Source organism: Pleurodeles waltl, chromosome 2_2 (genome assembly GCF_031143425.1).
Source record: "Pleurodeles waltl isolate 20211129_DDA chromosome 2_2, aPleWal1.hap1.20221129, whole genome shotgun sequence".
Lineage (NCBI taxonomy): Eukaryota > Metazoa > Chordata > Amphibia > Caudata > Salamandridae > Pleurodeles > Pleurodeles waltl.
The window spans coordinates 518,458,652-518,481,728 of NC_090439.1; positions in this window are offsets into that span (position 1 = coordinate 518,458,652).

Consider the following 23,077-nt stretch of genomic DNA (forward strand, 5'->3'; position numbering starts at 1 on the left):
GATGAATGGGTCCAGAATGGAACATTTAACACTTCACTTTCACATCCTGGTGGGTGGCTACTGTGGCCTGTAGACATCAAAGGGTGCCATACACGTTTTGTGAACTCCTCGGGCCGGACCCTCACTATGTGTCATCAGAACACTCGGGTATAGTGACAACATACAGCATAGTGAAACTATGCCAGCAATGGTTGAAAAGTTCCTCACTAGTTGCTGTTAAAGAACGCTTCTGTCTCCTGTCTAATAAAACAGATTTACAGGACTTCCTGTTAGGCCCTAGAAGACAACTCAGAAAGTGCTTCTATATGCAGTATATAATGAGATTTGCGAACTTTCCCAACAAGAAGCAGCTGCCCGGTTAAGGCAAATTGATCCGGAAAATTTACAGAAGGCATTAGCCATTGTAGATAATGGGATTAACACCTTGTCCAACCGGATATACAATTTAAACAACACTGTATCCTCTGCAATAGACATAGTACAGAGTGACCTGCCATCGTTACACCATGGACAGAGTCAGTTAAGGTTCATTATGCAGTTAAGTTGGGCACTACAACACTGAAAACAGGTCATGTTCCCTGGCAACATGTTAGCGCAAGGGACATATTTTCAACATTTTATTTACGTGACAACAACAAATAATGGCTAAGAAAGAAGCTACTTATATCATGCTAAATATTGAGAAATTAGGAAAATTGCCTTTTACTGTGGCTGAAATACCATCTGCTGAATGGCTATACACTGGGTTATAATTCTGCCTATTTCAACACTTCAATTCAGATCCTGCCTGAAACACATTCCAGTAGGCAGATATGAAAGGCTGGGAGATGTTTACATACACGAGGTGTGGGAGCTTCCCTTTTCATACAAATGCTTCAGTGGCATGAAAGAAGTCTTTCTTAGAGTTAGTGAATGTAAGACTTCTGTGAGCCTTTCGATGGTTTGTAAGCAGCTGTCCTTGCACGGGGTGTGTAATGCCTCAGCAGCAAACTTAAGGGCATATTTATACTTGCTTTGCGCTGTTTAGCATCATTTATTTTGATGCTAAAATGGTGCAAAGTTAACTCCATATTTATATTTTGACGCTAGACTGGTCTAGCTTCAAAATATTGGAGTTTGTGCAATTTTTTGGATGCGTGAACCCACCTTGTGTCAATGAGATGCAAGGTAGACGTTCCCTTCCAAAAAATGATGCTAAGCCCTCAGCACCATATTTATCCCCTTGTGCACAAATGAGGCACGGCTGGGAGGCGGACGCAAATAATGACGCTAAGCTTGCTTAACATCATTATTTAATGTCTGGGTCAGACCAGGCGTTAAGGTACCTGTGGACCCATTTCCATGGCCAAACACCATGGATTGGGCCCATAGGTGCCCACCCCAAGCCCCAGGAACACACCCACCTGCACCAGAGGGACCACAGGATGGGAGACCCCTTCCTGGGTAAGTATAGGTAAGTATTACATTTATTTTTTTTCTGTGGCATTGAGGCCGTCTTACATGGGCCCCCCTGCGTGGCACTGGCTCTTGAGGGAATGCCCTGGGGAACTGGTTCCCTGGGCATGGCCAGTGGGTGGTGGGCATGACTCCTGTCTTTACTAAGACGGGAGTCATTTTTGGGTGCTATTGGGCCAAGATATGACTCTAGGCTGAATAACGCCAAATATATTGGTGTTAATCAGCCTAGAGTAATTTCTGGTGCCCTAACGCCATATTCCCCTACCTCCACCCCTGCTAAAATCTTTTCTTGTGATGCTGGCCGATCCTTTGCACCGGGTTCGCGCTTTTTCAGAAATATGGCACCTGGCTGGCGCTCAGGATTGACGCAAGCCAGCGGTAAACTTTTTGATGCAAAACTGCGTTTTTGCAGTTTTGCGTCAAAAAGCATAAATATGGGCCTTAGCTTGCTAATTGAGGGGTTTTCCAGTCCCCTTGATTAGACCTGTTATCCAGGTGCTCTCAAATGGCAGCTATGTGCTCCTTAACAGTAAGAGCTGTTGTGGGATGCGAGGTGGAATAGCTTATACTGTTTTGGTCTCCCAAATTGTCACATGTTTTGGGAATGTCCTCTTTCACCCTTACACAACAACGAGGAGTAGCAGACCTTTGGCCTCATATTGCTACTTCAAATGTGAATTTTGACAAGTTGAGCAGACTCAAGACTTTATTGTTCCAAAAACACGTATTGCTTACATCTGCACGCGAGACCTATGCGCATCAAGTTGCATGGTCATTGGCAGAGATTCAGTCCAAGACGAATATTTAATGCGCGCAGTACTACTGGAATTGCATATTTCTTTAAGGCTGTTGGTTCTGGTTTCGTTCACACCTTCTCTATATTTGGCTTAATACCTTCAGCCATATGCACAATATTTTCAAGTATTTTCGGGGGATTTCCGAATACTTTGGCTACAAATAGGTGGCATCTTGCTATTGCTACATTTTCTGCACAATGTCTGTCCCTTTACAGCAAGGAGGACTGAACGTGCTTCCACCAGCGCAACTGTGTTGTGAACTCATGATACAGTATTTTGGAGCACCACTCCTGGAACAATTGGAGTGCGACTGGTCTTTGTCATTCTGACTGGTCTTGGATTGCGTGCAGACCGTGACGATGCCTTTGGTGCCCTTTCAAATGTGCACTGAAAGTCTGTCTTTTTACGTGGCGCTTACTTTCATTGGACGCTGATCTGTTGATGTACTCGATGAGGGCTCATTACCAGACATGCATGTTGAGGGTGTGTTTGCTACGGGAGGCCACCTATGAATTGCCCTTTGTGGACATTGCGTCTCTTAACTCAATATTGTGCACAATACGGAATGCTGCTGCCTCAGCTGGAGGTCAGGCTTTGGAACACAAATGTTCTATGGTTTTCCTTGGCAATGATTTGGATACGTTACCACCTTCCCAAGTGGAACGTTTCCTGGCTTCAATTGGCGATTTTAAAAAAATGACACTTGACTTTTGAATTTGTTGTTTTGTTTGGCGCCAAGTTTTAAATTGTTCTTCTTTTCCTTCATGCTTAGGTGTCTTTTAACTTGTCATTATTGACATTTATGTTTGCATGATTTTGTGAATAGACTTTATTAGGCTTTTAGTTTATTTTAGGCTTTTTGCCAACTTTGAACAGGGAAGTAGAGGGTATTGTATAGCTATTTTAGCCATATTTTAGACACATATTTTAGCAAAACTAGGCCTGCCGTTGTGCACTTTAGCCCAGTTACATTTTCTTCAGCATTGCTTTATTTTTCTAGCATTAGCCACATTTGTGGTATTGTTTTATTTTTCTCTATCTAATTGTTCTTTCGCCTAGGAAAGCATTACGTTCTTAGCAGGACATTAATTTCACTCTGTGCTTTCCTCAAATCACTCCTAGTGACAGTATGGTGGAACTGTTTTTGTGTTTTACACTCCTTGTCACGCATTTTGCTTTTGGTGTGTTTTATCATCCAAGGTATTGTAATACATGTCATTATATCTAAGATGCAGTTAGTTTAAAAAAATCCTTATTGAATCATATGGTGCCTCTGTTGTCGTTGCCTGTGTGAGACTAACGTAACTGGGAGAAAGGGGTGAGATCTCATCAACCCCTGAGAAGTCTTTCTTGTCATGTACCCAGTTGCCACTATCATTCCTGTTTTTGGGCAGAGGTGAGGCACTGCTAGTTAGCCAGAAAACCCGGATGAGGTTGACAGGTGTCACATGGTGTGGACTTCTACTTAGTACCCCCAATCCATGTGATTCTGCCTCCTAAATCCAGTAGCCTCATTAGGATAATGAGAACCTACACAACAGCACTTTACATACATTCCGTAAGTGATTTGGAACGATGATGTCAAACAACGTATTTAAATCCTTCCACAGGCATTTTAAAAGTTTTACAAATCTCTCTGTCTGCTTGTAACCCTCCACTGGTTTCTCTCTCAATTATGGGTAATCATTTGTGAATGAAAAAATATCACTCCAACTCCAGGGTACAGGAACATAACCACCTCCTGGTATTTCTATCATGGGCACCTTTTCACATTGCCCTCGGCTTCATTTGCTCCTGCCAGTGGCACATTTGCCTCAGCTTTCTTCTGATCTTGTTTCCCTGCCCATCCGCTTTACCACCTATCTACAGCTCCACATGTCTGAATGTAAGTAATCAATTCTTTAATGTGTAATTTAATTCCTGGAGACGTCATGTTAACTATGGCTTTAGTGCTAAATTCTAATCTGCAACTTCTTTTCAGGGGTTTTGATTTCTCTAAATCCACATCATAATTCTCTGCTACATCCACTAATCTCTCATATGCCTGTCCTGCATGTTGCATAATGTCTTTGCACATGAACCCCAGTTTGTCTTCTGTGCACATTTCCAATTGGGCTGTGCCTAATGTACCTGAAACCAGTTTGTTTACCTCTAATTTTAATCTGGATACATTCACTGATCTATCTATCTCTGGGGTCTCTTCTGTTCTGATGTTACAATTTGTTACACCTGTTGCACCTTGAGGACTCAAATTATTTAACCAGTCTGTTAGCTGTTGTGCAGTAAAATATTGCAAACTGATGTTATTTCTCTAGGGTACTTCTGCTCTTGGCTGTCCCATACTCTGCTGAATCGAGGTATTGAAACCTGACATGCTCTCTGGCATATTAAAAGGTACTTCTCCTTGTGGAATGCTGCGATGTACATTTTGAAAGTGATCAGGTTTGGGCATAAAAGGAAATGGATTTCCCTGAGGAAACCTCACACAAAGAAGTAAATGCTGTCTGACGTGTCGTTAGATTTGGATCTACAATTTATGTAGGGGTTAACGGTCGGATAAAAGGTGCACTTCTCACCATTTCTGAATTATTAGACTATACAAATCTCGCATACCAACTGATGATATCCCTGTTAAAGTAACTGGTGTCTCAGGGACTGTTGCAACATTTATTGAATGGTCATTGCTCCCAGATGTGCCTGAAGCATACAAGGGGACAGTTGGACCTATGGTAACTGGAACTGTTAATGCATCTGGACCTGTATGACTTGTCTGGTTCTGAGGAATTGTCATCCCTACACTCTGTTCTGTCAGGACAGTCTTATAGCTTTCTCGTGTTTGACTCAGAATAACATTTGGCGTTGACTGAACTGGACTAAATATTGGCACCGGTTGACTCATGGTATAATTTTGAACAGGCGGGCTCATACAGGATGACTGCACCATTTGACTCACATTATAATTTGATTTACCACTGGACTTGGTACATGCTGCCCTGTATCTACAGTCAGAACTGATGGATATGCTATGGTAACTTGGGTCACTGAATTTACAGGTGTACCGCTGATTCGTGGTCTGTGTATAAATAACTCTCAAACAATGTTGTAAAGATAGAGAATCACCAAAGATTGCCCAAGGCGACAAAATAGATTCAGGGGGACTAACATCAATAAGACTAAGCATTCAGTAAGAAAAACACAAAACATTAATAATATCAACTGAAATACAGAAAGTAAACGTTGCTCAGACTTAGCAAGCATCATTCAGTTTCAAATCATTCAAGTTATAACTTTCAGCTGAGCAATGGAAAACCCTACCATGGCCAAATTAAGGACTGACATGTGTGGGGCAGAACACATGTGGGCATAAAACAAAAAGGACAAAAAGGGCTAATTGAATTTGAAAAAAATAAATCTCATGCAAAAGGGTACGGACTAAGATGGGCAAAGGATAGGTAAAAAGGGAAAGCGTTATCCTGTCAGAAGCTTGGTCAAGAGTTTTCTGGAAATGGGGATAGGAAAGATTCCCTAAGCCTCAGTGAGACATCTCAAAGGGGCAAGCAGAGGGGAAGAACAGGCTATGCATATGGGGTTCTTCATCAGCAAAGGTTCTGGTCACAGGACATCTGGAAATCTGCAAAGCATCTGACCAGATTCCAACTGGACAACACTATATTAAAGTTCATAAAATGATTTGATTCACTCCGAAAAGCAGTCCATTGTATATTGAAGGGACATCGTCCAATAGTAATGGATCACATGACTCCAAGTTGCAAAATCTACTTCCATTCCCAGGTCTGTCATGGGAACCTCATTCATCCATGTAGCTCCACACAGGATTGAAACATTTGTATAATGTATTGGTTCATCTACTGAGAATGTTCTGATTTCAAGGCCACAGTTACACTTTCTCTCTATGTCTAAACAATAGGGCCTATTACCAAAGCTAGTCTTCTCATGGGAATGAACTCTGAAAGAAAGCTTGTGTTATTAAAAAAAAGAATTTGCATTTCCTGCACAGTCACAAAATACAAATCTAAGAGGTCTCACTTAGGCTAACAGAAGTGAATTAAAGCAATACATTTCATTAATGTGTTTTAATAGACAAACTTTTAATCAACAAACGTATGAATTCAACATTAATAATGTTTCATTGATATGAATTACATTCACTTTAAATGGAGAAAGAACTTTGTTAATGCATTTCATTAGATATCATGGAGAAGTACATTTCTTTCACTTTTGCATGCATATTTAATTCATGTATCATTATAAATTCAATATTGTTTCAATACATTCTGTTAGTCAAAGGCCTAAATTATAACATCATATCAAAACATCTTGCAAAGACTTGATTTTATTCAAATACCACCTATATTGACCTCTACAGTGAGAATTAAATCATATTAACAGATTAGTGTTTTAAGTCATCATAATGCATAAAATGTTCTGTATTGTGACTTTCCTGATGTGGGGAACACCACTAAAATGTAGACAACATCAAAGGTCTCATCCACAAATTGATACAAAGGCAGGAGGTACAACCATTCAAAAACATTTGGGAGAAGATTTACATGACAGATCCCATTTACATACAATACAGAAGACATCTGAGAAAAAAAGAAACTGGATATTTGCTGTCCCACACAAACCACCAACAGACATTTTGCAGGGAGAGGATTTCACACAAATGTTCCCAATTTGAAATAAAATCAAGAATTATCTATGGAGTTCTAAAACTCTCAACACAACTGCAATTAAAACTGAGAAACAAATCTATTCACCATGACAAATCACTGTTCAAGACCCCAAGCAGTAAAACACCTCAGTACATTCAGAAAATGTGGAAAAAAACAAGGGAAAAGAACAAATATATCCCTACTACCACCAAGCAAGAATTTCCATTGTTCTAAATATCCTCATCATAGCTCTAGGCTTTATGACGCCAAAAACAGTTATTATTGAGAAAGACCTTTTGGGACCATGGCTGATTGTGGGGGACAATTTGAGGGTTTGTAAAAATTAAGCAAATCATTAATTCGCTTATTCTTAGAAATGGGGTCTTTGGTTGGCAGTCAGGTTACCCCCTGTCCAAGCAAGGACCCTCACTCTAGTCAGGGTAAGTCACACACAATCCAAATTATCCTGTGCCCACCCTCTGGTAGCTTGGCACTGAGCAGTCAGGCTTAACTTGGAAGGCAAAGTGTAAAGTATTTGTGCAATAAATCATATAATAACACAATATAGCACCACAAAAACACACCACAAAGTGTTTAGAAAAATATATAATATTTATCTGGGTATTTGCACATCAAAACGATCAAAGATGCAATAAGAAATTGTAAAGATATCACTGGAAAGTGATATAAAGTGTCTTAAGTCTTTAAAAAGTGAACAAAGTCTCTTTCAAGCACAAAGTACCTGGTTTTGAGTGAAAAATCTCTGCAAAGGGCCGCAGAGGAGGAGATGCGTGGAAAAATGGTGTGTGCGCCAGTTTCGCCCCTTCACACACGGACTTGCGTTGTTATTTTTCACGCGGGGAAGACGTTGCATCGATTTCCGGCACGTGGACAGGTCTCCTCTGTTGGTCGCGGAGTTTTCAAATGCCCCGGGGTCTGTGCGTGGAATCCTGGGCTTGTTGTCCGGCTGCGAGTCGTTCCGGTGGGCTGTGCGTGGGATTTTCTTCCTCACAGCAGGCACTGCGTCGATTTCCCCTCTGGAAGTCGGCTGGTGTTGTCCAGGCGGGCCGTGTGTCGAAGTTCCAGTTGCACCGCAGGCGGCGCGTCGATCTTTTCCTTGCGAAGTTGAGCGTCGTCGTCCCGGGTCGCCGTGCAGTGAATTTTTCACCACGGAGCAAGCTGTGCGTCGAATTTTTTGCCACACAAGGAGTCCAGTTGAAAGAAAGAAGTCTTTTTGGTCCTGAGACTTCAGGGAACAGGAGGCATGCTCTATCCAAGCCCTTGGAGAGCACTTCTGCAGCAAGGCAAGAGTTCAGCAAGGCAGCAGGGCAACAGTAAGGCAGCAGTCCTTTGTAGAAAGCAGTCAGGTGAGTCCTTTGGGCAGCCAGGCAGTTCTTCTTGGCAGGATGCAGGTTCTGGTTACAAGTTTTCTTCTCCAGGAAGTGTCTGAGGTGGTAGGGCAGAGGCCCTGTTTTATACCCAAATGTGCCTTTGAAGTGAGGGAGACTTCAAAGAGTTGCTTAGAAGTCCACCAGGTCCCCTTTCAGTTCAATCCTGTCTGCCAGGGTCCCAGTAGGGGGTGTGGCAGTCCTTTGTGTGAGAGCAGGCCCTCCACCCTCCCAGCCCAGGAAGACCCATTCAAAATGCAGATGTATGCAAGTGAGGCTGAGCACCCTGTGTTTGGGGTGTGTCTGAGTAAATGCACAAGGAGCTGTCAACTAAACCCAGCCAGACGTGGATTGTAAGGCACAGAAAGATTTAAGTGCAAAGAAATGTTCACTTTCTAAAAGTGGCATTTCTAGAATAGCAATATTAAATCCAACTTCACCAGTCAGCAGGATTTTGTATTACCATTCTGGCTATACTAAATATGACCTTCCTACTCCTTTCAGATCAGCAGCTACCACTTCAACAATGTATGAGGGCAGCCCCAATGTTAGCCTATGAAGGGAGCTGGCCTCACAGTAGTGTAAAAACGAATTTAGGAGTTTTACACTACCAGGACATGTAAACTATACAGGTACATGTTCTGCCTTTTACCTACACAGTACCTTGCTCTAGGGGTTACCTAGGGCACACATCAGGGGTGACTTATATGTAGAAAAAGGGGAGTTTTAGGCTCGGCAAGTACTTTTAAATGCCAAGTCGAAGTGGCAGTGAAACTGCACACACAGGCCTTGCAATGGCAGGCCTGAGACAAGGTTAAGGGGCTACCTAAGTGGGTGGCACAACCAGTGCTGCAGGCCCACTAGTAGCATTTAATCTACAGGTCCTAGGCACATACAGTGCACATTACTAGGGACTTATAAGTAAATTAAATATGCCAATCATGGATAAACCAATCAACAGTACAATTTACACAGAGAGCATATGCACTTTAGCACTGGTTAGCAGTGGTAAAGTGCTCAGAGTTCAAAAGCCAACAACAACAGGTCAGATAAAAAAGGAGGAAGGAGGCAAAAAGTTTGGGGATGACCCTGTCAAAAGGGCCATGTCCAACACTTATGAATTAATTACAAAGAATGAGCATGACTGAACTGTTGTTCTCTGCCTACCACACTCCTCCTTTTTTTAAGTTTGGAAGAACTTTATTGAATACAAGTAGATACAAACAGAATAATGCATTAAAAGCTTAATACAGAACATATTGTAAGAAGGGAGGGGTGAGGAAAGGGAAGGTACTACATGTTGGAAGTCATAAATATGCACTGACCAATATAAATAAAAGAATAAACAATATTAAAATACATACAAAAAATACATGCTCATGAATATATGAAGTATTGTAAAGTTACACATTAGTTCACGGAACAACATAAGAAATCAAGGGGGTTTGGAAACCTCTTCTCTAATAGGATGACAATAGGATGAGGACCTAGAGTGACGATCTATGAAATTCATGATGGGGATCCATAAAATAGAACTCCTAATGGCAAGTGAAATAGGATAAACACATGCTGTATCAAGTCTGTGATTGTAAGACTGCATACCATCATGCCTGAAAAGACAATTTAGAAAAGTCCTTCCAATTTCTGGTAATTTTCTGAAATGCAACTACTAAAAGAAGGTCAACGATTTTTATGTGAAGTGATATGTGTTCCTAAACAATAGATAAACTTCCTCAAAAAATGCAACGTGTGAAAGAGGTATGTTGGTTTCAAAATTATTGTGGACCTGATTCTAGACCTGTGATCAGAAAGAGTTAACAAGTGTGCATTCAAAGAGCATGTGCTTGAGGTCAGCTTGTTGTGAGTGACAATACCAACAAGTGTCTTAGTGATCTGGGTAAATACGATGTAAAGAGACTGGGGAAAGGAGAAGTCTTTTATAAACAAAAAATAATGTTTTACCGGTATTGACAGCTTGGGAGGAAAAACTTATTTTTGTCCAAATTAGTCTCCAAAAAGAAATGGTCCAATCTGTTCCCATATGTTATTCCCAATTCTGCTCAGTATCAGATTTTCAGTGGGAGGATGGCGTAAAGCATGGCATTTCTGGGTTAGTGCATACAAGAGTATCTAATGTAGATGTAGGTGAGGAGGATGTTGTGGAAGTGTCTAAAACCGGGCAAATGGAGATATTTGTACTGAAAAGATAAAACAAAATGAAAAATAGATTAGGCCTGAGAAAAAGTAAGAAAGCCATTAATTATTGAATAATTATTCAACCCAAATTAGGCCATGTTTCCTCCATGACTTCCAATAAATGGAATGGTTTTGATGTAATATAGAAGCATTGTGTCAAATGGGAGAGTTGAGAAAAGAGGGAACATCAAAAGGATCAAAATACTTCACAGCTTTCAATGACAAACAAAGATGTTTAGAAATAGGGGAAGAATGGTTTTGAGGCTTTTTTGAGAAGGCTAAATACTTATGGAAAGAAAGGGGGAAAAGGAAAGATTCCTCCAACTGCACTCATTAAGGAGAGTTTTTATTAGCATCTTGAAACCAATAAACAGATTGCCTTAATAAGAAAGCCAAGCAATATTTTTGAAGTCAGAGATATTCACACCTTCATCTGTTTTTAGGGTGTTTTAATGTTATTAGAGAAACCAAGAGCTTTCTTCCCATTCTGCAGTAAAGATGAAAGGATGTAATGAATTTGTTAAAAACATTTTTGTGGTATGGAAGGGGGGCTATTGAAAATGGTATACAGGACAATAGGCACTCTTACCATTTTGATGGTGACCAAACAACCCCACCAAGAAAGATTCAATTAATGCCAGCGATTGACCATAGTATTGATTTCAAGCTTATATTCTTCCAGACTTAGAAAAACCAAAGTTTTAACCAAATATGAAAACCATGTTTCTAAATATTAGAGTTTAGAAGCAATCTACAAGAATTTTTTGTCTAAAAAATGATGTCTGAAAGTGTACTTATTTGAGAGTAAAATTTCACATTTGTCATGGTTCAGCTTGTAATTAAATACAAGAGAATAAGAGGAGACTTCTTGAAAAAAGGCGGGAAGGGAAGTATGAGAATAAGACATAAACAGAAGAATATCATCAGCAGAGACTGCTGTCTTAATTTGTTGAATGTTCCAGTATTATTCCTAATACTAGAGAGGAAAGGGAGCAATCTTGACAAACGCCATACCTAAAAGGAAATAGGAGGAGGCATGTCCATTTGCATATATGGCCACTTGAAGAGAGGAATATAAGAGAGAAATGAGTGTGATAAAGTTAGGTCGAAACCATTTTAATGTGTGGAACATGAAAGACCAGTTGATATGATCAAAATCCTTCTCTGCGTAAAGGGTAATTGCTGCTACAGGATGAAGTGATTTCTGAGATTTGAAAGGTACATCGACGAATAAATGAGTATTATCAGTTATATATCGTTATTTGACAAATCCAGATTGTTGTTTTCCAAATAAATTAGGTAAAAGGTATTCCAGACGGAGACCTACGGTTAAAAAAAAATTTTTATAGTCAATATTGACAATGGTCGGTAATTTTTACAATGCTGGGAATCTTTGCCTTTGTTTGAATTAAGACAGAGGAGGGTATCAGAAAAGGAACTAAAAGATTTGCCTGATTAAAGAAAATGTTTCATGAGGAGAGACAATTTGGAAACATGTAGTTTGAAAAAATATAAGAAGAATTCAGCAGTAAATTCAACAGGCCATGGCACTTTGTCTGGTTTAAGAGAAAATAAAACAATAAGAAGCTCAGATAAGGTAATGTCCTTTTCAAATTCAGGGAAATCAGTATTCTTATCAAAATCCTTCTGTGAGTGTGATAAATATTGAGTAATGTCAGGGTCTGTAGAGGTATGGTCAGGAGTGTATAGTTGTTTGTAAAATGGAACAAATTGGACCAGGATCTCTTCATCTTTATACAATAAGTTAGAGTGAGCATCTTTAATGCATCCAATTTTGTTTCTATTCTTTTTCATCTTGCAATAGTTAGCTAACAATTTGCCAGATTTATTCTGATCCCCATAGAATTTGGTACTAGATTTGAGGAGGAAAGAGGATGCAGCGTCAGTTGAGGATTTACTGTATTGAAGTTTAGCATTAATGAGATCTTGAAGATACTCCTTGGACCTGGAAGTACATTAGGAGTGTTCTAATTATGTAATATTCTGAAGTTATTCAGTGTTATTTTAAAGAGAAGATTTCTTCTTTATAGAAACATATCTAATAACAAAATTACGAAGCAGTGGCTTTGAAAGCTTCCCAGATGTAATGAAAGTTAAGTTGATCTGTATTATTTAAGTCGAAGAAGTCAAGAAAGAATGAGGAGAAAGCAGAAGTGAAAGAAGGGGCTAGAAGAAGCGTTTTTTAAATCTCCATCACTTCGATCTGTCAGTGTTGGGTAGACTATATAAAAGTATGGATACTGAGGCGTGATCAGAAATTAGAATAAAGCCTATGTCAGATGAGTGTAAACTTTGTGATAAAGTGTGTGAAATAAAAATATAATCAATTCTTGATTGAGATTTGTGCGTGGGGGAGTAGTATGTGTATTCGCACAGAGTTGGATTAGAAAGTCTCAATGCATTCGTCAATGCGTGCTGTTTAGTGGCGTGAAGAAACAACTTCTGACACTTGATAGGCACGTACATGGAGGAGGGAAAGAAATGAGTGAACAGGGAAAAGAGTTATAGAAATGAATGGAATCATAAAAGAGCAAACAAAAGTAAAAGAAGAAAGAAGGAGACAAATGAGGGAAAGCATACATACATAGAACATCAGAAAAAACAAGCATTTTCAATCAGTAGGTCTCACATTTGTGAGAGTTAGAGCTATTGGAGTTGTAAATGCCTAATTGGACTTTTCATGCCACATAAATTGGTCAACCCTGCCTTATGATTCGGTCCTTTCCTGCCACATAATTCCATTTGTCCTGCACATAACTGAAGAACTTCCATTTACCTTTTTCCTCTATCTGCAGAAAAAGTGATAAAGCCCATAAAGGGCTATAATCTGGCAGCGCTTTATTGCGTGTACAAAGACAATCACAAAAGAAAGCACTGCTACATTATAGTGCTTCAATACGGTTGCTACAATATAACATTATATTTTGTTTGATGGCAAGTTCTGCATACATTTATTTTTGAAAGCAACCTTTTATGTGCATATCTGCTTATTTTGTCACAAAGCAAATCCAGTTACCATATAAACACACAAAAAGTTAGTTTTCAAAATACATTTATACACAACCATAACATGAACAAACAACTGTGACATAAACAAAAAAAGCAAACACTACCTAAAGGCAATGTAAAAACAACAACAAAAACGAGAGAAGACAGAGGAGCAATCAGATGCTTTAGAAATGCACTTACATTCATCTGTGACAGAAACAACAAAAAACAAGAATAAACAATGGAAATAAACTGGTTGGCATGCAAATTACTACAATACTTCAGAGCATGGTCATAATGTGTTGGAAAAAAAAGAAAAAAGTAGTCCAGAAACCATGCTGAAAAAAAGGAGCTGCGTATGTTTTCAGTAGTTGACTGGTACTCTCAGGGAGAGGTAAACACCAGAAAACGCATGCCGTATGCAGGCCTTTCACAAATTAAATCAAGGGAGTTTAAAAAGGCAAGCCAAAAAATGAATAAAAGTGATGGGTGTGACAGTGGGGTGGTTAAAAGCCCAACAGAAAGATAACAGGTTGGAAGCGCTTGCTCACTCAACCTAAAAAGATGAGGGGTGTTAAGACCACTCAGAAGGGGAACACATCCTAGCTTGAAGGAGGTGACAATGGGAGAGAAGGTGGATGATGTTGGAGACGCACTGGGTGGTTACAAGATAATGTTGAGGAACGTGAACCTGTAAAAAGAAAAACAAGGTAAGTACAATTTAAATGTTTAAATACATTTAATATCAAACATAAGGAGAAGGGTAATGTGGCATCATGTGACAGTCTAACATGAAAGGTGCTGCAAATAGGAAGAAACAAGCTAAAAACAGTATTAGAACAAAGCCTGTATTAAGCCTTGTTGAATGCAGAGGAGCCCATGACCTCTACTTTGTGCTCTTGAAGAAAAGCTCTTAAATGTGCAGGATCCCCATAGGTGGAAGTCTTATTCTTATAGGTGACTTTGAACAGGTATGGATGGAACAGATCAAAACAGGCACTAAGGTCCATATTTATACTTTTTTTGCACCGCATTTGCGCCACTTTGTGAAGCAAAATCAGCGCAAACTTACAAAATACAATTATATTTTGATAGCTTGCACCGCTTTGCTGTTAAACAATGACGCAAATGCGGCGCAACAAAAGTATAAATATAGGCCTAAGAGAGCAAAGTGCAGGTCTCAGGAAAATAAATTATTTACGGTAGTCTGCTGTATTCTTGGCATAATCTTGAGAGAGGCATAAGTTATGACCATTTCATAAAATTTGTTTCCCAGATGGAGCAGCCGCTAAACCTTTCAGCATACCGGTGTAGTCAAAAAAATATATTATAATACCTCTCGGTCTAGTAGAAGTAGGTGCTGCATGAGGTGCATGGCCAAGTCTGTATGCACACTGAATATTTAGAGGAGTGGACATTGACAACTGAAATAGTTTGAGAAAAAAGGTAAAAAAATGTAGACTGGTTCGGAACCCTTCGTTCCCTCCTGCAAAACATAAATGTGTAGATTGTTATTGCGAGTCCTGTTTTCCAGATCTTCAACCTGCCTTTGAAGCAAAGAAATCTGGGATTGAAGAGCTGGGGCTTCATGAACTGAACTGGTGAGATCCAGTATGCGCTGTTCATCGAGCACCAATCTCTCTTCCAACTTGGACCATTTATCGTCTATACTCTGAAGTTTAGTATTAGTCTCCTCTGTGCATGGGCGCAATGCTCTTATCTCCTCCAGAAGAAGATCATCCATGGAAGTGGAGAAGGCAGATTTTGTTGGTGAAGGAGGGTTTTTTCAGTCTTTTGGTGGAAGCTTTCCCTATTGCATGGGGTGTAGCACCATTTCCTGAAAATGTAGGATAGGAAGTGCTTCTAAGGATGAAGGCATTTGCAACTTCCATCTCAATTTTTTTATCAAAAGGATAATGTATGAAGTAGAAGAGCCAAATGATGATCTAGAGTGATGTGGAAATTATTGTAATCTGTTCAAACAGCAAAGCACAAAAAGTTAAAGTGTGTTTATAGATGAAAGCAATTGCATGTTGAAGTATTAAGCCACAATGAGGAGAGGACCTCTAATATGAATGAAAAGTAACCATTCCTCAGAGACACCCCAGTTGAATAGAGATAAGGCAGAAAAAATAAATTCTCTTCTTTGGTAAAAAAAATATGCTTTCATAATATAGCTGAGAGGAAATCAAACAGGAGACAGTGCTTAAAAGCATATTATTTATCAAAACAAAATCTCCTCAAAAAGTTGTATTGAAGGCCAGACTTATTTTTTATGTAAATATTCCTTATCTGTGTTAGACTACAGCCAGAAGAGAAATTTCAGAATTTTAAAAAGCCAATAAGTTCAAACATATGTACTATAGGATGATGAGAGGGAGAAGTTATTGAGGAAATGAGAAAAACATAAATTAAGAGGCTCTGTTTATTGTAGCTGTGATGCATGGGCTGAAGAGAATGCATTTGGTCTAAAAATAGACAGACATGACCGTGAAAGGTCATGAAAGTCAGTCCAGGAATGCTGCTGGTCTTCACCACATCTCCGGTTGAGGAAACAGCAGGTGGCATGAGGGAACGCCACCTCCTTAGATGAAAAGCTCCCCTTGCTTCGAGGAGAGCTAGCAGGATGCTGCCATCTTCATTGGGCACAAGCCACACACCCCCATCACACTCCTCCTAATCCACCTGCTAAATTCTTATTCTTGGCCCACCAAAATGTTTACAGCAGGTTCCTTGAAGGTTTGTGGCGAAGTTCCAGGCTGTATATCATTTTCAAAAACTGCAAAAAGCAAAAGATGGAAAAGTCATGCTCTTCTGTCTAAAGAACAGGGTTAATTTATGGGTGCGTTTCACCTTCAGAAATGTGTCTATGATTGCTTTAGAATAGTCTAGCCAGTCATTTATATTTCAAGAAAGGCAGAGAAAGGGGCTTGCAGGCAAACTGTTCGTGGGGGACAAGGAGTGTGTGTGTAGCAGCCATGGGTGTAATGGCCCTGACATTTTGGCATGTAAGATTGGAGAGTAGACTAGACTGCCATAGATCCAAGGGTTGGATAATTATTATCTGGCAAAAAAGAAAGGTATGAGTTATTCGGGGCAGGTCGGACTGAGATTTCCTGGTGCTATACCCTTTCCAGAAGGCAGGAGGCAAAGTGGACAAAATCAGACTGCCATAGATCCAAGGGTTGGATAATCATTCTCTGGCAAAAAAGAAAGATGTGAGCTACTCGGGGGCAGGTTGGACTGAGATTTCCTCGTGTCGTACCCTTTCCAGAAGGCAGGAGGCAAAGTGAACAAAATCAGACTAAGAGCCTCATTATGAGTTTGGTGGTCCCAGGACAGCCTTGTTGGCGGTCACACCACCAAAAGGCTGGCAGAGAAGACCGCCATATTATGACCATGGAGGTATTCCCAACAGAACACAGCCAAAGCACCCCGGCACCGTCAGTATGGTCCAAGTACCACGTATGATGGAAGAAACCTGCAGGCTGGACAGATTGCGAGGTTACATACCGCAAAGGTTTCATCCGCAGTTGCATCACCACGGAAACCAAGGCAGAAACCAACCATCTAAAACGAGACATTCACCTTCAGGAAGCCATACTTGACCGGAGCCACCGAGGAACCACAACTACATGTCTTCCTGCTGCTACTGTTCACACAAAGACTTCGGAATCAGCAACAATGATGTTGACAGCAACTATAAGTATACATACTTAACTGTTATTGCTGTACAATGTACATTTTTGTGCACACACATAATATACATTCCAGAAGAGGGTGCAAGGGTGACACTCACACCTAATAGCACACTAACATGCACACTCACAGACAGCCACACACACACATGCATATACACAACAAACACGGCATGGCCACCAAACACACACAAATACAAACATCACAAGCATATACAGGTACGCATGGAAACACTGCAGAAGCCCACACTCACACCGTATCACACAACACCACAACACATCACAAAAGCAACACAACCTCACCATCTCCAATCACCTGGCAGGGTCCCACAGGGGACACTACCCAGGGACACATCACACAGACCTCACAACGTAACGCCAACAGGCAAAACACACATACAAATACGCAATCATACTACTTACCAATCGACCTATATAGAATTCCATGTCCAACATTTCATGCACATAATGCTCACACAGTCAATGCACACAAAGCCACTGAACACACCAACAAACACATCACAAGACCAACAACACACAGTACCCAAAACAAGTAAACCTCTCTAACACACAAATGTACATCACACAACACATACCCTACCACATTTGGGAAAAAAACACTGGACTCAACATCACATACTGCTAAACAACACACTTAGCCCAAAAAGAACACACACAACTAATGTCAGCCAGGAACAACTACATACTACGGAAAGAAATGCATGACAAAGATGTAACCAACAACTGGTTGGTTCCTAGTATATTTAATAGCCTCAATTTAGACAATGAAAGGCCATAGGCCAGTCCATTTTCAAAAGTCCACGATGCACACAGTGCACATACGTGTTCCCTGAACTATACTCCTGACTGCCATGTAACCTCCACAGCAAGAGGCATCAATGGGGCAGGCAGGCACCTCTGGGGTTATCTGGGGGGACAGAGGGAGGGGTTTGGGTTTAGGTTTTGGGGGTGGGTCTTTGGGATGTGGCTTGGGGTCTCCTCTTGGACTGAGGATTAGGGAACGGTTAGCTTTTATGTGGAGGGGTACATTTCTTGGGAATGGGAGGGGAATAGGAACTTGCAGGGGGGCAGGGGAGGTCTTGGAGGTGGAAGAGTTGGACTTGGGGAGGGACACAGACCATTTAGGGGTAACACAGGGTAGGACATGGGTAGGGGAAAGGGCAAACTTTGAAAGGAAAGCTTTTTTAGGCACACGGGGACGGTCATAGCAAAAGTGTTTGGGCGTGGAAGGAGAGGGATTAGTTGTCTGAATTGTTGATGTGGACATTTTGGGTGCATGTTTGTGAGAGTTATGCTTGAGGGTGGGTGAGTTGGGGAGTTTATGTGTCTTGGGAGGAGGTGGGTGGAGGTGCTGGGAGATGCAGTGGTGGGGATTGACTGTCTGCTGGGGTGGTGAGTGCAGGTATGGTGCGCATATAGGCGTGGTTGTAGTGTCATTAGACGTGGTGACTGGGGTAGATGTCTGAGGGTCTGCTGTTGTACTGTCTGTGGGTAAGATAGGTGTAGTGGCTGGATCTGTGAATGTTGGTGTGGTGTCTGCAGGTATGTCAGGTGTTGTGTCTGTGATGCTAGGGGTGATAGTGGTGTCAGGGCATGTCAGGACTGTTGCTGGGTGTGCAGGTGTATGTTGACTGTGTGCATTCCAGTAGTGTCTTGTGGTGCTTGTATTTGTCAAAGCTACCCTTGGATGTTGAGGTGGATGCATGCTTGTCTGTCTGTGTATTTTTTGCTGGGTTGGAGAAGGATTTTGGATTGGGAAAAGGAAGGTGGAGGGAGGATGGAAGACAAAGGGTAACTGGCTGCCGTCAGTGTGGAGGCCAGAACCTGAAAGAATCTCTGTAGGCCATCCAGTGCACCGTGAATAATCTCCATGAATGGATTACTCTGTTCGACTCAAGTTGCCAGTCCCTGGATGGCATTCACGATGGTCGACTGACCCATAGAGATCGGCCCCAGGAGGCCAATATCCTCCTCACTGAGGGCAGCAGGGCTGACAGGGGAAGGAGCATGAGTGTCAGCGGCAAAGGAGACACCCACCCTTTTGGGTGAGTGGGCACGGACAACTGGGTGGGGAGCTACAGGGAGGGCAGGGGTAGTAAGTTGGGTGGGGAGCTACAGGGAGGGCAGTGGTAGTAAGCTGGGTGGTGGACAGAGACGGTGCTGGGGTGGTTCCAGATGTGTCCATGACCACCAGGAACTGTCTACTGGAGGAGGATTCTGATGAAGAAGACCGGGAAACCTTCTCCCTCTGGCACTCCCCTTGCCCTCCGGGTCACTGGGTCCCTCGGTGTTGGTGGTCTCACCATTCCTGGTCCCATGGCCGGCAGCTTTCCCACTCGACTGTGCCCCTTCTCCTTCACCTGACGATGCTGATGCACAGAGAGAGACAGAGGGAGGGGGTCATCATATTTTTTACACAAACATACATTACAACATGCACAACCGTAACAAAACATCTCTTGCACATAAGCCGCAGTTAGAAACCATTCAGAGTCTACATCATGTCACAACAAGATACTTCCAACTTTCCCATATAACAACAGTCTCACCCACAACATAACTCAACCATCTGATCCCTACTTCACCATCCCATCACTGCAGCTGTAACTCAAAAGCATCATGCACAAGATGGATTAGCTACATCAAAATCTATCCCCTATAGATCATCACTGTTCATCATCAAATCAGTCTAAGGAAATACAGTTGACTGATAAAACAATATCATGCCTACTCTTACTCCACACCTGCCCAGTCCATCACCAAAACTCATGTTCCATTAAAGTAAACTCATCTCACTTCCCATGCAACACAGCATGTTGCTTTCCAATCACATGCCTAACTGACATTCTGTACACAACTTACACAATGGCAAAAACTTCAGATGAATACACTGCATGTGGCATTCCCATACAGTGTGCATCACAAAATGACATAGCATCTAAATATAGAATATCTATCTAAATAGTAGGAAAAGATTCATTAGGAGTTTCTGCACCCACTAATCTGATACATTGTCACTCAGACAACATGTCTATGTACTGCAGTAGTGGCCTGCGTAGCACACAGGATACCTGCATAGACAACTACACAGAGCATTGTTACACCAACAAAACAATGGACACCAAACAATGTGCATGGAGGGCTCATGCCATTCCACCATACATGCTGAAAAGAAACCTCTACATGACAACTTCTGAACACCTACATCACTAACAACTGCCCAGATGTGTGATTCTCACCACCTAATTCCAGAACTTACACTAACACAACTGATTACTAATGTATCCATGGATGACACATACACCTATAGTCAAGCTAATTGAATGACACTAACAGGTGTATGTGAACTGGAACACCTGCTACACCATTAAGTTAGGCAGAAATGGGCAGAGCCATAACCATAACTTTCCAAACAACCTCGGATTTGCAAAGGTAACCTTGGGAAAAAGAGGCTACATTATCAAATCAGGTATGAAGTATCAATTGAGACATGATGTAGGCAGCAAATAGCATATGTTGCACTCATATGGTAGTGGCCTATGTAGCATGGACAATACACATGGACTACGGGTTCAGCAGCCTAGCCACGTACCTTCTCTACACAATATACATTAGGATAAATGGTATTTGTACACATGTCAATGTAATACCACGAAATGTCAATGTCTTATTGTCATCATTAGTTCCAAATTTTAGGATGTCCACCCTTATCAAACTTCACAGTTCCCAATGTATGAATCTGACATGACAATGGGGACACCTCGTCAGACCTCATAGGGAGTGTAGCCTGATTTGGATGACAGCCTCACATAAAGGGCCGTATTTATACTTTTTGGCGCACAACTGCGCCAATTCAGTTGTGCATCAAAAAATTTTACGCCGGCTAACGCCATTCCAAAGCGCCATGCGGGCGCCTTATTTATGGAATGACGTTAGCCGGCGGAGCTGCCTGGTGTGCGTCAAAAAAAATGACTTACACCAGGCAGCGCCGGCGTAGGGGAAAATGGAGCTTGGGCGCCAAAAAATGGGGCAAGTCAGGCTGAGGCAAAATTTTCGCCTCAACCCGATTTGCGCCATTTTTTTTTACTCCCAACCCCCATTGAAATGACTCCTGTCTTAGCAAAGACAGGAGTCATGCCCCCTTGCCCAATGGCCATGCCCAGGGGACTTATGTCCCCTGGGCATGGTCATTGGGCATAGTGGCATGTAGGGGGGCACAAATCAGGCCCCCCTATGCCACAAAAAAAAAAAATATATATACTTACCTTAAGTTCCCTGGGATGGGTCCCTCCATCCTTGGGTGTCCTCCTGGGGTGGGCAAGGGTGGCAGGGGGTGTCCCTGGGGGCATGGGAGGGCACCTCTGGGATCCTTCCGAGCCCACAGGTCCCTTAACTCCTGCCCTGACCAGGCGTTAATAAATGACGCTAAAACGGCTGGACGTAATTTTTTTGACCCGCCCACTCCCGGGCGTAATTTTTGCCCGGGAGTGTAAATACGGCGCACATGCCCATGAGTCATTTTTTAGATGGGAACGCCTACCTTGCATATCATTAACGCAAGGTAGGTGTACACGCTAAAAAATGATGCAAACTCCAAGATCTTTGGCGCTAGATGGGTCTAACGCCAAAGTATAAATATGGAGTTAGTTTTGCGTCGGAATTGCGTCAAAAAAAACGACGCAATTCCGGCGCAAACAGAGTATAAATATGCCCCAAAGTGTCCAACTATTTCAGGACACATGATTACTTGGCCCTGTTACTCATCTGTCAGACCCAATGTTGCACATAGAGTAGAACCAGTGGAATAGGAGTGGTCGGAGACCAAAGAGCTATACAACTCACCATTTGGGTAAATGGACTTGGGAACACTAGGTGGGAAGGATGACACAGCAAGTTACAAATATGTATGGGAGGGTAGAGTCACACATATGACTCAGTCACATGTGCATTTCCACATGCAGTCATGCTATTTGGTAGACAAAACTGATTAACATGTTCCCATGCACAATGCAATGGCCACATCCGTGTTTGTATATTGCCATGTCTTCCTAGTAGTCACCATACCTGTAGCACGTACCACATCGTCACAGTTGCAATACTTAGACTTCATACACTAAACTATCAGAGGAAAGTATATGGGTTCCGTCAGTACTTACCCCCTTGTGGCTGCTGTGGTGCCCTCTAATGCTCATCCACCTCAGGGTAGGCCACTGCCAAAATGCAGGCCATTGGACGGGTCAAGGTCCGACGGGCACCCCTCCCTCATTGGAAAAACATGCCTAGATGGGCCTCTGCTGTCTTCCGGGCCCAGAGTCTCAGGTCCTCCCACTGCTTCCTACAGTGGGTGCTCCGCCGGCTATGGACCTCCAGGGTCCGCACTTGCTTGGCGATGGCATGACAAATTCCCTTCTTCTAATCGGTGTTGACCTGCATGGATAACACAAACAAATGGGAAAAATCATGTCCACATACACCATACCAATGGTAATGGACAATACACATCAGCGTCAGCAGGTAGGCAAACATTCCCATCCTCTCAACTCACACTCATTTACAGGTTATCATCTGCATGCATCAACACCTTCACTACTTTACTTTTCAGATACACCATCATTCACCACAACTATCACACATTCGTATTACATTGGACTCACCTGCTCCTCTGGTGCATTATATAGCTGTTCATACAGGGGTAGGACCTCCTCCACGAGCTTCTCCACTTCCTCAGGGGTGAAGGCTGGGGCCCTATCACCGTCAGGACGTGGCATGATAGCTCCCAGAGGCAGTACGCAGCTGTTCAGGTAGTAGAGGTCTCGCTGACAGCAGTGCCAGGA